General features: G+C 42.6%; 1 protein-coding gene across 2 annotated transcripts in view; it reads left to right on the top strand.

Annotated features, from left to right (window-relative positions):
* Positions 1-6,081: 6,081 nt before the first annotated feature.
* The window catches only part of LOC126983976 (uncharacterized), a 202,606-nt gene continuing 195,975 nt past the window's right edge, over positions 6,082-12,712 (top strand). Inside the window, exon 1 of one of the 2 annotated variants that reach the window (XM_050837255.1) lies at positions 6,082-6,771. The gene's annotated coding sequence lies outside the window, so the exon portion shown is untranslated. The remainder of the gene's footprint in view (positions 6,772-12,712) is intronic. The other variant, XM_050837256.1, reaches the window with a different exon arrangement.

Below are 12,712 nucleotides of genomic sequence, written 5' to 3'. Positions count from 1 at the left end.
AGAATAATCTTATCAACAAAGGCTCCGGAAGCGTGACAGGCGCAGGACAAGATGAGAAGAAAATGTTCGGTGCAATCTCACCTGGAATTCATAGCCAGGTATTTGATGGGAGCGAAAGTGCAATGGAGGCTTGATTAAATATTCCCCGGGCAAGCTTTCCACGCGCTCTCGGGAAGGAAGAATGTAGATGAACGCCTCGCCAACCTATCTGAGCAGCCTCGTGTATGTTAGCATTCGTAATTACAGAGAGGAAATCATCTAGTCTATCGCTCTAATGATACTCGCGCACCTGTTTAAAAAGAGATTGTTTTGAACGATAAATACAAAAAGATTAAAGTAGATTTCGAAGCGGGGAAGAATGTAGATGTTCGCCTCGCAACCTATCTGAGCAGCTTCGTGTATGTTAGAATTTGTAATTACATAGAGAAAATCATCTAGTGTATCGCTCTAATGATACTCGCGCACCTGTTTAGAAAGGGATTGTTCTGAACGATAAATACAAAAAGATTATAGTAGATTAATGCTTTCTTCTTCTTACGTTCCCTTATCCTTAGCGTTGCATCCCCCCCCCCCACTACCACCACCCCACCCCCACCCTACCTCCCCACGCTCACCTGTAGAGAAAGTGATTCTTCAGAACGATAAATACGCAAAGACCAAAGTTAGAATATTAAGCTGAGTGGAATTTAGATTAATGTTTTCTTCTTCCTCTTCTTACCTTCCCCTTTCCCTTTCGTTGCATCCATACCCACTTACCTGTGTAGAAAGTGATTGTTCATAACGGAAAATACGCAAAGAAACGAAACTAGAATATTAAGCAGAGTAGGATTCAGGTTAATGTTTTCTTCTTCTCCTTACTTACCTTCCTTACCTTACCTTACCTTACTCACCTTCTTCCCCTATCCCTAGCGTTGCCTTCTCCCCCCTCCTCCCCCCCACGCCTACCTGTATAGAAAGCGATTGTTCAGAACGATAAAAATACGAAAAGACTTAAAACTAGAATATTAAGCAGAGAAGAATTTAGATTAATGTTTTCTTCCTTTTCTTACCTTCCCCTTTCCCTTTCGTTGAATCCATACCCACGTACCTGTGTAGAAAGTGATTGTTCAGAACGAAAAATACGCAAAGCCCAAAACTAGAAAATTAAACAGAGTAGAATTCAGATTAAAGTTTTCTTCTTCCCCTTACTTACCTTCCTTACCTTACCTTACTCACCTTCTTCCCCTATCCTTACCGTTGCATCCCCCCCCCTCCTCCCCACGCTCACACTTACCTGTATAGAAAGCGATTGTTCAGAACGATAAAATACGAAAAGACTTAAAACTAGAATTTTAAGTAGACAAGAATTTAGATTCATGTTTTCTTCTTCTCCTAACGTTCCCCTATCCTTAGCGTTGCATTCTCCCCCCCCCCTTCCCCCCCACGCTCACCTGTATAGAAAGTGATTGTTCAGAACGGCAAATACGCAAAGATAAAAAACTAGAATATTAGGCGGAAAAGAATTTGGATTAACGTTTTCTTCTCCTAACGTTCCACTATCCTTAGCGTTGCATTCTCCCCCCCACGCTCACCCGTATAGAAAGTGTTTGTTCAGAACGATAAAATACGAAATGACTTAAAACTAGAATATTAAGCGGAGAATTTAAATTAAAGGTTTCCACTTCTCCTTAGCGTCGTCCTCCTCCCCCCCCCCTCCCCCCCTCACGCTCACTTGTATAGAAAGTGATTGTTCAGAACGGCAAAGACGCAAAGACCAACACTAGAATATTAGGCGGAGAAGAAGTTGGATTAGTGTTTTCTTTTCTTCCGCAATTCCCCCCCCCCCCCCCTTTGCGTGGCGTTGCATATCTTTACTTTGCGAGGATCCTCCAGTTTGCCTAGCTTGTAAAACTCATCAGTGTTATTAGAAAGCCATTAATACGGGCGGTAAGGAAGAAGGGATGATAATGGAACTGATGATACGTAACCAAAGCTATGACGTGCAGGGAATAATAACTTAGAGCGTTGTGAAGGAGATTATTCAAAGAGTACACCGTTTATGGCCAAGATTTTTACTCCCCCTAAATTATCTTCATATTAGGGGACGTAAGTGTGAGATGATGGATGGCCGAAGAGCACCTGATGTATGAGGTGATTAAGCATGTGTACCTGGGCAAGGGAGAGCTGTCTTACCTTCCTTTGATACGCTTCACCTTCCTCCTTCCTTGCGCTTATATTTAATGTGGATGACAAGATGGAGTGTGAGGAGGAGGAGGAGGAGGAGGAGGAGAGAGGAAATGAGAGGACGAAGAGAGGAGAGGAAAAGAAAGAGGAAAGAAAAGGAAGGAGGGTAGGGAAAGGAGAATTATTATAGTATGGAGGAGAAAAGAATGGTGTGATGGAGGGAAGAGAAAAGAGGAGGGAAGGATGAAAGAGGAAGGAATGATTGCAGGAAGGGAGGGAGAAATAATTGAAAGTAAAGACGTGTTGAAAGGTGAGAAGGGATTTATATGGATGAGGGACAAAAAAAAAAGTAAGGAAGAAAGAGGGGAAAGACAGTAAGAAGGGAGGGAAGGTGACATGAAAAGGGATATTAAAAGACGGACGAAGAAAAACAGAAGGAAGGAAGAGAGGAAAGAGAGCAAGAACGGAGGGAAGGAGGGAAGAAGGAAGGGAGGAAAAGTGAATAGTGAGGAGGGATGCAAATGGATAGATGGAGAAAGAAAAGAAGAAAAGAGAGAAAGAATGGGAGAGAGAAAAGCAAGAAGGGAAGGAAGGTGGAGGAAACGTGAAAAATGATGTAGATGGAGAGAGAAAAAAAAAAGAAGGCAAGAAGGAAAAGAGGGTGACGTGAGAAAGTATATTAATAGATAGGGAAAAAAAAAGAGAAAAAAAGAAGTAAAGAAAGTAAGGAAGGAAGATCGGAAGGAGGAGGGAGGGAGGGACTCAGGTAAGCGGGGCGCAGGTGAGTGAGTGACGTGCAGGTAATTTCAGGTAGAGTGGAGTTGACCTCATTAGCGGTGGGCTGTGGGGCCGGATGAGGAAAGTGCAGCTTAATTGATTGGATTGCATCATTGGACAGGTGTGTGTTTGTGTGGTCAGTGTGTGGGCTCGAAGTGGGTCCGATGGTGTCCCAGTTAGAATTTATTAACACGTTTCCGGGAGAGTGATAAATAATTGAATAGATATATAGTTTGAAGGAGATTTAGATCGATTGGCAGATAAACAGATAGATAACTAGATATTTCAGTTAATTGATTTACTGATAGATACAACGATAATTGGATACATGAGTAGATAGATAGGTTAATAGATAGAAAGGCAGTTAAGTGTGTGAAGACAAATAGAAAAAAAAGAGATAGATAAATAGATGAATAGATAGATAATTACAGGGATATAAGTTGATTCATTGATAGACAGAAAGATAAATGGAGACATACATAGATAGATAGTAAAATAGATAGACAGGTAGGTGAATAAATAGACAAAAATAGACAAATCGAACAATAGATAAACAGAGAGAGAGAGAGCGTTATATAAGTTAATACATAAACACGCTGGTCACAGAAGCTCCACAACGCCATCCATGAAAAGATAAAGAAAGCTTCGAGGGGATATTATTAACGCGCTCAGGGTAATCAGGAGATGTCCGATGTACTCATTCTCCCTCTACTTCCATTCCCTCCTTCATTTTCTCTTCCTTTTCTTCCCTTTTTATTTGTCTTTTCTGCTGTCTTCTCTTCTTCATTTGTTAATTCGTCTCTCACTTCCTTCAATTTTTATTTTTTTTTATTTTCCCTCTTTCGTTTGTTTTCCTTCGATCCCTTCTCTCCTCCTCCTCCTCCTCCTCCTCCTCCTTCTCTTCATCTGTTCATTTTTATTTCCCTTCCTTCAACAATTTCTCACTTCTCCCTTCCTTCATTTTTTCTTTTTTTGTATTCCCTCTTTCTTTTGTCTTCCTTCAATCCCTTCTCTCCTTCTCCTTCTCCTCCTTCACTTCATCTCTTCATTTTTATATCCCTTCCTTCAACAGTTTCCTCCTTATCTCCTTCTCCTTCAATTCCCTTCTTCTCGTTGCCTTCCTTCCTTCATTTATATTTGCTTTCTACTTCTATGCTTTATCTGTTCATTTTTATATCCCTTATTTATTTATGTCCTTGTATTCCCTGCTTTTCTTTGTCTTTCTTCCCTTCTCTCTGCCTCCTCCACTGTCTTCTTATTCTCCTCCACTTCATCTGCTCATTCCTCTCTCCCTTCATTAAATTATCTACGTCTTCCCTATCTTCCATTTTCTTGCCCTCACTCCTTTTTTTTATCTTCTTCCCGCCTCCCTCTCTCTCTCCTTTCCCTTCTTCCGCCTGCTTCCTTTCATTCCTCTCCTTCTTCCCCTTTGCCTTCTCTCCTCACTCCGTCCCTGTCTCCATCTTTCCTTCCTTCGCTTCTATCCTTCCATCCTCCTCTCCGTCCTTTTCTTTTCTTAATTAATTTTTCCCTCACATATTTTTTTCCTGCTTGTCATGTTACCTCTTTTCCATCGGTCTATCGCCTCTCTCCATTTCTCTTTTCATTATTCCGTCTTCTCTTTCTTTCCTTCCATCATCCCTTCATTCCTTCTCTTCCCTTCTTTTCTCCTCATCGTTTTTTTTCTCTCAGCCCTCCACCATTCCTCTTTTTCATTGTTCTTTCATTTTTCCTTCCCTTCCATATCTCCTTCCTTCCTCCTTTAAATCCTTCCTTTCCCTTAATTATTTTCTCCTTCCAATCTTTTCTGCCTGTCTGTTTCCTCCTCTTTCACCTCTCCTCATTTCCCTTTCCGTCATTCCTTGCCTCCCATCTTTCCTTCCTTCCTCCCTTCAATCCTTTCTTTTCGTAATTATTTCCTCCTTTCCATCTTTTCTCCTTGCCGTGCACCCTCCCTCTCTCCTTACCATTATTCTTTCCTTCCACCCACCCTCCTCCCTCCCTCCAGCCAGCCAGACGTCAAGACACAGCTGGGGCCTCACCCTTCCCTGCATTACACGAAAATATTTAACGTGGCTCCTCCTGGCGGCGTTTTCCTAAGTGACGTGGGTTGGTGAGGGACGGGCCGGTAACTCCCTCATTAGGCGCACTTCAGACTCTGCTTGATAGAGGAAGAAAACTATGGTGCCGCTGGAAAAAATCGTGGCGGGCGTGACATAACCGTAATAGTGAAACGTTGGTTGGTTGGGGTTTCCTGAGGTTGAGGGGGAAGGGGAGAGAAAAGGGGATAGCATGTTTAGTGTGTTAGTGTGTATTTTTTTTTTACAACAAAGGAGACAGCTCAAGGGCACAAAAAAAGTAAACAATAATAATAGAAAAAAAAGCCCCCTACTCGCTTCTCCCAAAAGCAATCCAAAGTGTCAGTGGGAGATTTCGTTGTGCGCATGACATTCAAAATTGTGAAACGTATGTGGTGTGGAGCTCTTTGTGGTAGTGTGGTGGTGTGGTTGACAGGGAAGGGAAGGGGGTAAGGGGTAGCGTTTTTCGTGTCAGTGGCAGTCTGTATAATTTCAAACACAACGCCAATGTAAACTTTCGTAGCCCGCTTAACAAATTAGTAATAGTGAATCGTATGCTGTTGGGGTTTTGCTGTGGTTGTGTGGTGGTGTGGTTGAGGGGGGTGGGGAAAGGAGGGGAAGTGGTAGCGTGTGTTGGGATAAACAGTTTAACTACACCAGAACAGTTAACCTCATTAGATCATTCTTATTTTCCTTCCTTCAGTGATATCCACCTCTCCCCTTCTCCCTCTTCCCTTATTCTGCCGTCTTCCTTCCCTTATTCCCTTTTTCTCTGCCTCTTCCAATGTGTATTCTTATGTTCCTTCCTTCAGTGATATCCACCTCTCCCCTTTTCCCTCTTTCGTTATTCTTACGTCTTCCTTCCCTCATTCCCTTTTTTTCTGCCTCTTCCAGTGTGTTCTCTCCTCCTCCTCCGTCGCTTATTCGTATGTCCACCTTACAGCTGTACACTCCTGCTGTCTCTCCGTCTCCTCCACCTGTACCTTCACCACTAACCCGCCTCCTCGTCCTACTACACCCTTGATAAAAAAATAAGTGACTGTGTGTAGGAGTTCCAAATAAAAGGCCAGTGGAAAATTTCGTAGTTCGCAAATTATTCGTAAGCGTGGAAGATGATACGCCGGGAAAGTGGTGCTCCAAGGCGCCCCGCTGCCAGGCGTCGTGGGGGGAGGAGGGGAGAGAGAGGGGGCGAGCGGCGTGCCTCGTGTGAGTGCCAGTCTGTAGTGTCAGCGGCGGCGCGCGGAGATCGAGACGGAGGTGCCAGCGAGCCAAGCCGCGGCGTTGACGGTATCTGTGGAGACCTGAGCGTGTGTTGCCCCGAGGCGCACGAGGAACCCGGACACTCAAGAGCCACATCAGCGCTGCAGGGACCCTCAAACACGCCTTCTTCATCGTCCCATTACTGACGCATCCGACGGAGAACTTTTGCACCAAACTTCGACTGAGATAAAGTTAAGAAAAGAGAAGAAAAAGCGTGGTCAGAGGACGCGGAGGAGTGGAGGGAGCGGGCCGAGTGGTGGACGTTTTGGGGTTGGCTCCCCTCCTCCCCCCTCCCCTCCCTAAGTGGCAGTGACCTTGACGGCAATAATTAACGGCAGGTGTGTGTCAAGGGAGCGGCCACACCTGACGACGTGGGGGAGGAGGCTAATTGTCGCTTCCTTTTGCCCCCGTCTCACCTGAGTGTTTTTATTTTTATTTATTTATTAATTTCGTCGATATTCCCTTCTACGCTTCGACTCAAGTTCAAGTTCGGGTAAGATTTTTTGGCTTCTCTTTTCCCTTTTTTTTCTCCTTTTCTTTCAGGTTTTCTTTCGTATTTTTTTAAGGGGGAAATGGGAAGAAATTAGGAGAGAGATAAATGAAGAGATGGGAGAAGAAATGAAAGTAGCTAAAGAGAAAGCCAGAGGGAGAAAGAAAGGTAGATGAAGGGTTGGAGGGAGGATATTGAAGAAGGAGGAAGAGAGGAATAGAGGAATGATAACAAGAAGCAACAGGAGATGGAGAAGCATGGATAAAAAGAGAGAGAGAGGAGAAGGAATGGGAGGGACAGACAGAAGAAAATAAGGAAGAAGATAGGAAAGGAAAGTAAAAAAAGGGGAAAAGGGAAGAAAGGAGAAGGTATGGGAGAGAGAGAAGGTAGAAAGTTAGGAAGGAGATAGGAGGGGAAGAATGAAAGAACGAAGAAGGGAAGGGTGAAAGGAAGGAAAAGGCGGAGGAGAGAGGGAAGTATGGGAGAGGTATAAAAGAGAAAGGAAAGGAGAACAGGGGGAAAGATAATTAAGTTCCGAATCACACATAAAGATAGAAAAAAGAATACGAAGAAGATTTTGTATTAATAAGCAAAATCAAAACCACCTTACATGGCTAAAATAACATGGAAGAAAGTAAATAATGAATGAAAAAATGAGGTCAAGAGTTACACACACACACACAATGACAAGTATAAATTGATAGCAAAGTGTCCTAAGGCGTCTGCAGTGGTCGTAATTATTCTTGCAGTCTGACCTTCATGTTCGGACGAGACCCAACCCGCCTCGTGCATAAGGAAGAGAGAGACGTTACGATTACAGGAAAGGCGATGTAATGACCTTGTACGTGATCCATGTAACCGAAGGAGAGAGAGAGAGAGAGAGAGAGAGAGAGAGAGAGAGAGAGAGAGAGTCAGAAAAATGCGAAAAAGGAAGTCGAAAAATGAAGAAGTATTATCAAAACAGTTATACTTAACTTACCGAAGCAAACGACTGTTTTTTTTTTTTTACAGCACAGAGAGCAGCTCAAGGGCAACAAAAAGAAGATGTAAAAGAAAAGCCCGCTAACTGTTGCTCTCATATAGTGATAGGTATAGAGTGTCCAAAAGAGAGGTCAATTTCGGATGGAGAGGTGTCTTGATACACTCTTCTTGAAAGAGGTCAAGCCATAGGCAGGAGGAACTACAGACGAAGGAAGGCTGTTACAGAGTTTACCAGCGAAGGGGATGAAAGAATGGAGATGCTGGTTAACTCTTTCATAAGGGATTTGGAAACGGACAGTATAGGGATGAGCATGAGTAGACTTAAGGCAAATAAGTTCAAGTGAAAGAAAAGTTGATGTAGAAAATTGAGATAAACTAATGAGCGTTCAGCATTAACGGCGTAGGTTATGAATAAAAAGTTATCATATTTTTATTCAAATCAGAGTCCCGCCAGCAAAATGAAGCCGAGCTAAGTAATTTTGTTTGAGAGCAAAATTTTTTTTCTCATCTAACGACAAAACAGTGAAGCAAACGGAGGGAAAGTTGTTGTGGGCAGCGAGATTATTGTGCAGGCCCTGCATATTGGTGGGGATTTCAAGCCTCTCTTGTTTTCAGGCTGCGTCCTCTCTCTTAAAGAAAAAAGGAAAAAAAAGCAAATTAGCCGGGCAGCAGAGAGAGGTGGCGTGGTGGAGTCTCGGACATCCGGCGCTGGGGTAATGTATAGATCGGACGGAAGTATCGGAAAATTTTGAAATGAGGCTCTGAAGGAGATGTCAGGTAAATGTTGGATGAGGTGAAGGGCGCGGCGGGCTCGATAACCTCAGCGCTGCCTCTTTGCATCTTAGCGGCTCATTGGCTGCTGAGTCTGTTATATTGAGTCCCGCACCTCGAGACACAAGTCAGAGTTTCGGATCCGTGCTTCCTTTTCCATTTCCGGACAGTGATTTCCTTAGTAAGGGGACAGAGTCCTCTTAGAAGAAGGTTAAAGCTTTGCTCGATAAAGGGGCAGGGACAGGGTTGCTCTCAGAAAAGGGGCAGTCACTGGATAACAGGACGAGACCCCTTTTACGAAGGGACAGAGTCCCCCTCAACTGAGGTTCACGTCTCGGTCGGTGCGATCCAGCCCCGCCCCGTGCCGGCCCTCGGCTTGGACAAATGGAACCGTCGGGGTCAGGATGGCCGTCCCGCTGATAAAATATTTACTGGCAAAACAAAAATAGTCAGTCTCATTCGGTCACAAACACTGAGGCGAGGCCAAAGCCGGGAGGATAAAGATCAAGGAAGGTACACTTTCCCTCTCCCCTGTTTCCCCCAGGTCCCCAGGTAAACATTTATCGACGACCAGTCTGCACGGCAGGGGAAACAGAGGCTGAGCGGCTACTGGCCAGCCGGATTCTAATCAAAGCCGCTGGATCCGTAGCCGGACGCCCTAACTATTACGCGGCACGGGCGCGATGGGCGGAAAGGGAAGGGGACTGTAGTCTTGAAATGAGAGCCAAAACACCACCGTTTCTTCACAGTGCTCTACTTGATATAGCTGTTCCTGGACACGAGAAACGTAGCAAGCCTGTCCCTGCCCGGCGGTCACTGTGAACTTCAGATAGTATGACGTACACTACATAAACACATCCTGGCACAGCAGCGACGCAGGAGCAAGAGCAATGTATGAATGTTTATCTTTGATCTAGAGACGACTTTGAAATTAGCATTCATACGTTCCATTTACCCGAAGACCATAGCTTAAGAGCGAAGACTATAGCATTAAAATGAAAACTAAAACCTTAAAACGAAGCCCATAAAATTACAACAAAGACCATAGCCTCAGAACGACGACCATAAAATTACAACAAAGACCATAGCCTCAGCACGACGACCATAACCTTAGAACGGAGTCTATAACATTGAAACGAAAACCATAAGATTACAACGAAGACGTAACACTAGAACGAAAATCAATATCACTACAACGAAGCCCATAAGAGAACACAGGAATGGAGCAAAGGAAAAGGTCAGTCCTCTCGTAAAACTCCTTCGGCGCCCCCCTCACGCCCCCCTCCGCCCCCAACGCACCACCGATGAGGCCTATTTCTTGTGCTATTTCCTCGACATAATTAGGCCCAATTATTGTCCTGGCCGCGACTCGCCTCCCGGGACACCTGCAGACCGCGGTTGTTAGCGGTTTAGTTGTATTTATTAGCGACACGATCCCTCCTTACCTCCCACCCTCCCTACTTTCCTCATTCTTTTCCTCCTTTTCTCCCTCCCTCCTTCCCTCCCTCTGTTTCTCTCCCTTCCTTCCTCCCTCCTTCCCTATTCTTTTCTCCCTCCCTCTCTCCTTCCTCCCTTCTTTGGCTTTCTCCCTCCTTCCTTTCCTCACTTTTCCTTTGCCTTTCTTTCTTCCCTCCCTCCTTTCCTCCTCCCTCCACCCTCCTTTTTTCCCTCCCTCCTTTCCTCCTCCCTCCACCCTCCTTTTTTCCCTCTCTTCCTCCTTTCCTCCATCCCTTGGCTGTTTTTTTGTGTAATACGTTATTTTTCTGTATTTGAGAGAGAGAGAGAGAGAGAGAGAGAGAGAGAGAGAGAGAGAGAGAGAGAGAGAGAGAGAGAGAGAGAGAGAGAGAGAGAGAGAGAGAGAGAGAGGGGTCATTGCTGGAAGTGGATAAGGTTCGTGTCCTCTGCGTCAGATTGTGAGGGAGGAGAAAAAATTGTAGAGAGCCTGAAAGAAGAATTGAAGATACGCGTAAAGGGGGCAATAAAGTTATGAAGGAAACTCGAAAATATAGGGAAGGAAAAGAAATATGATGGTTACGTATTTGGCGTCAGTTAGATTGTGAAAGAGGAAGAGAATGAAAGTGAAAGGAACTGTAATAAAAAACAAATAGAAAAAAGGGAGAGATAAATCAACGGGTCTTTCTCTCATCGCCTGTTTTGGATGGTAAGTAAGAGAGAATTAGAGAAACATAAAGACGAACGGAAGACATAGAAACTGAATAGAAACAGACGGAAGAATTGGAGATGAAGTTATGAAGGAAACTGGAAAATATGGAGAAGGGAAAGAAATGGGATGGTTACGTTTTAGCGTCATTTAGATAGTGAAAGAAGAACAGAAGTGAAGGAAACTGTCATAAAAAGAACATTAGGGAGACAAACATGGGGTCCTTCTCTCTTCACCATTATTTAGATAGCACGGAAGAAGTAATTTGAGGAGCAGAAAGACAAACGGCAGACGCGTAGAAGAGGACAAAAGACTTACATAATTAAAACAAGTACAAGGAGAAAAGAAAATATAATAGCTATGTTTTTTTTTACAGCAAAGGAGACAGCACAAGGGCACATAAAAAGGAAACAATAATAAAAAAAAATCGCTAATAATAAAAAAGCCCGCTAATAATAAAAAAAAATGGCCCGTTGACTTAATTAATTAGGATAGGAAAGAGGATTTACGTAGAAAAAGACAAAACATGTACGTAATTAACAAAAAGAGGACATAAAGGAGGAAAAAATGTTAGGTTTTGTGTCGGGTTCATTAGGAGGAAAAGAAAGGGAAAATTACAAGCGAAAGGAGATGAATTAAAAAAAAAAACAGAAAAGAGAATGAAAGGGGAAATAACACTAAGAAGAAGACAAAAGAGCTACAAAATCAAAACAAAAACAAAAGAAGACCAAAAGAAAATAGAAAAAAAAAAAAAAATTACAAGCGAAAGGAAATGAATTAAAAGAAACAGAAAAGAGAATGAAAGGGGAAATAACACTAAGAAGAAGACAAAAGAGCTACAAAATCAAAACAAAGACAAAAGAAGATAAAAATGAGAGGTATGCGTCGGCTTCATTAGGAGAAAAAGAAAGGTGAAACTACAGGCAAAAGGAGATAAAGAAACAAAAGAAAGAATGAAAGGCGAAATAACACGTAAGAAGAAAACAAAAGAACTACAAAATCAAAACAAAGACAAAAGAAGATAAAAATGAGAGGTATGCGTCGGCTTCATTAGGAGAAAAAGAAAGGTGAAACTACAGGCAAAAGGAGATAAAGAAACAGAAGAGAGAATGAAAGGCGAAATAACACGTAAGAAGAAAACCAAAGAACTACAAAATCAAAACAGAGACAAAAGAAGACAAAAAAGAACGGTAGTAGGAGAAAAAGAAAGGGAAAATTACAGGCAAAAGATGATAAATTAAAGAAGCTGAAAAGAGAATGAAAGGCGAAATAACACGTAAGAAAAAGACAAAAGAACTACAAAATGAAAACTAAGACAAAAGAAGACAAAAAAGAAAGGTATTAGGAGAAAAAAGAAAGGGAAAATTACAGGCAAAAGATGATAAAGAAGCTGAAAAGAGAATGAAAGGCGAAATAACACGTAAGAAAAAGACAAAAGAACTACAAAATGAAAAGTAAGACAAAAGAAGACAAAAAAGAAAGGTATTAGGAGAAAAAGAAAGGGAAAATTACAGGCAAAAGATGATAAAAAGATATAAACCAAGGCGTAGGGAAGGGCCAGTAGCGTTACGTAATGCAAACAACGATGAAGGTAGGAAGGATGAAGGGCCTGTCTCAGCTCCTTCAGTGGGGTGTTTTTTCATCTTCCATATTGATTCTCCTTCCCTCATAAAGAATCCGGTCTTATTTTTCTCTCCACAAATCATGCGAACCCACAGCCAAGCCTTGTTTTCTCTTTTTATCCCTTTTGTTCGTTTTTCTTTTTTTTTCTTTCTTTATTTTTTCCTTTTTTTTTCCTTTGGATCTTTTTCTTTGTCTCCCACTCCTTCTATTCATTAATTTTACTTTCTTCCACAAATTGCCCTTTTTTTTCATTTTTTTATTTTTCTTGTTCTTCCTTATCCATCTTCTCTTTGCTTTATCGCCTACTCCTTTAACACCTTTTACTTTTACTTTTATCCTCCTTTTTCCAGTCTCCATCCCCTTTTGTTCTTCTTTATTTATATCTTTCTTCTCTTTTCTCTTCCTCCC

Source organism: Eriocheir sinensis, chromosome 55 (assembly GCF_024679095.1).
Source record: "Eriocheir sinensis breed Jianghai 21 chromosome 55, ASM2467909v1, whole genome shotgun sequence".
NCBI lineage: Eukaryota > Metazoa > Arthropoda > Malacostraca > Decapoda > Varunidae > Eriocheir > Eriocheir sinensis.
Note: the sequence above shows the minus strand (reverse complement) of the source record. Positions and strands in the feature narration are given on the sequence as shown.